The sequence below is a fragment of the Sciurus carolinensis genome, chromosome 5 (genome assembly GCF_902686445.1).
Source record: "Sciurus carolinensis chromosome 5, mSciCar1.2, whole genome shotgun sequence".
Lineage (NCBI taxonomy): Eukaryota > Metazoa > Chordata > Mammalia > Rodentia > Sciuridae > Sciurus > Sciurus carolinensis.
Window position 1 is genome coordinate 139091053 of NC_062217.1, and position 3074 is coordinate 139094126.

Consider the following 3074-nt stretch of genomic DNA (forward strand, 5'->3'; position numbering starts at 1 on the left):
GATTAATATTTTGCAGAAGTACACCGTAAATTAACTTGAAATAGTAAGCCATCACCTATAGGACAGATAATGTAGACCCCAATTAGATAAAAGTGGGTAAATAACTAAAGTTATAGATATTGAAGTTAAAGCCCAGTACTCTTGCTTTATGACTGGCGAGACTGACTTGCTTGATGGTTAAGATCAAACTTAGAGATTGAGATTAAATACAGAGGTCAAGAAAAGTCCATATTTGGGTCTTTCCCTCAAAGTCAGCCTGAACCCAGGGAATAAGAGGACTTCTCTAAGGAGCTTTGCAATCCTAGGTGGGTCACACAAACTCCTGATCAAAGAGATTGATGAGGCCACTAGAGAATGAAAAGCCACTCAGTGCACCTGCTGCAGAGGAGAGTCATGGAAAAAGGGAGACACCCCTAATGCTTCCAAGGGAAGCCACCTCACTGAGGAGACCCTGCCTAACCAATGGCACTAATGGAGCTAAGAAGCTGCTCTTAAGTTCTCTATGAGTGACCCCTGTGGGAACTCAGCTGACTCTTTAACAGGAACAGGTCACTTTGACCAGCTTGATCTTGAACACCTAGCAAAACAGTTAAAACCAAAATATAGCCATTTTTGAGCATTTAAAAGAAATGATAGTTAAATGTAACTTAAGATGTACACTTGTGTTAGCCCACTAGAATAAAGACTAAAAGCTACAAAAGAGAGATTCTTAGGCAAATGTGCCTGATAACTATCAAGAGAAACTGCCAGAGTCAGAAGTTTTAGTCAGTTTAAGGCCTACAGACACAGGTAGGCTTAATCTATGTTTGCTAGTAACAGAAGTATAGAGATCTCTACTAAATGTTGTGTTTACATTCCAGATAACCTGGACAATGTTAAAGTTCCCAAATAAAAGCCTCATCCTCTCCAGCCTTTGCTAGGCCTTGTTATGGGAACAACTTCTCAGTTCTTCCACCCCCTGGTGAGGAATTATTGACTTCTGTCATCTTTATGATATTCATTGGCATGTCCCAGATTCTGCAACATTTATATTGTATCAATCTCATTTCAGTACTCATGTCTTTTTGTTCTTCTCTCATAGAAGCACCCATCCCCAGATGCCTTTACAATCTGCTCTTCCCCAACCAGACTTCTACCATGGACCCCTCAATTGACCCAATTTCTAAAAGGGAACTCCAAACTGCTTGCCCCATGCTGCCCGTTTCCAGCTTGAAGAAGCCAGATCAGTCATCACCCCCTTTCCCTATAGCAGTGAAGGAGTTCCTAAAATTAGAGGGGTGAATGAAGCCAGAATTGGGGACAGGCAGTTAATGTAGAAATAGGGGATCAGTCAAATTGAGGAAATGAAGTCCATGAAAACCATCTGCCTTTGGAAGTCTGGAAGGAAAATAGACTTTTTACATCTCACCTGCAAAACCAGCCCCAGTCACTTAGGCAGGAAGGGGAGGGAAGGCTTCAGAAAGAACTGGAGAACAAAAGATTTTCTTATATAAACAGAAACAGAGGAATGTAAAGTACAAAGCTGCTCCCCCCACCACCTTTCCAGTACAGTCATTTTCCCTGCCTCGCGACTACTGTCAGTCTGTGAACATCCTAGCTAGCTATTGGTTCATCAGTCAGCTTGCAAGTACCCTTCTCCGTTATTGGTCGTTATTGCTCTGTTAGCCCAACGCAATTCAACTGCTTCACAGTAGCTACCCCGCCATCTTTTCCTCATACTTCTCTCTCCCTACTCACTTTCTTTATCCTCCTTGCTTTCACACTCTTTCTTGCACACGCCCTTTCTCGTTCCCTTTCTTTTCCTCTCATTTTCTCTCTTACCCTGGAGGGGACACTCTGTTTGCTTAATAAACTCCCTTATGTGGAAAAAAAAAGGGGGGGGTTTGTTTTTTGACCTTGTTCTATTTGTGGAAGTAGTATTTTCCTCCGTTCTTACTTAGGAAATATCAAGTATTGGAAAAGAAAAAATACTACTTCTTTACTAAAGTCATTCAAGAGGAAAAAATGTTTCCACAGGAAACAGATTCCTCTTCAAACTCTCTTCTGAAATCAATAAGGAAATCAACTGAAACCAATAAGTAAAGGAGTACTACTTCAATGTGTGTTCCACAGGCGGAAGACTACTTGTGTACTGTTTGTGATCAGTAAACACAGAATGTGAAAATGTTTAGAAACGTTTACAGCTCTGATGCATCATCCCAATATACAAGTTGGCTGCTCTTATTTCAGCCGGGTAGGGGGCAGTTCAGATGATGTCACATTGAAGAGTCGCAAAAGGTTGGAACTGCTTACTGGTAATGAATAAAAGACCACAGGCTTGCAGGGTAGAGAGGAGACTGGCCCTCTGTTGCAGAGTCTGTGAAGCACTGACAGTAAACTACCGTAGTCGGCTAATTGATCTACCAATCTTCAAGAATTCATTTACACGAAATTCAGATAAGTGGAAGCATCAATTGTGTGGGATATACCTAGTACGTTTCTCAGATGGAAAACTGTAAAAACATTTGAGTTTTGTGACTGTCAATCTTGTCTGGCTAGGCCAATGTTGGCGCTAACCGCCCATCCCAGGGAGAGCCCTGCCATCTCGTGGTGGAAATTGGTAGCTGTAACAGAGAAGCGCGTGCCATTTCTGCCTGCAAAAATACCCTCTGCGCAATCCTCTTTTGAGGTCTTATGATTTGTCACACACACATACAGACCTTCCCATGAAGTCCATTTTAAACTTAAAATTCCGTTTTATAACTGTGGACTTTGGAGAAAGGAAAGAAAAACGGATTCTTTACTACTCTTTAAAAGGCGCTTCCGGTCCGTAATGTAACGGGTGCATTTCGAATGAGCCACTTTCTACATGGTAAGAGGGATGTTGTGAGATTTGAACCCCTCCAGAGAGAACCAAATATTCTCATTCACAAGACAAAGAAGGACTGAAGTGAGGCTCTTGATTTGAACACGCTAATTTTTGCTGGGGCTTGAAAGCAAAGCAAGTCCCTGCGCATCACTGAAGTAGTCAACCGAGAGTGGGGCGGGCGGCACCTGTGAACCACAACTCCCAGCATGCCCCGGGGAGGGCTGGC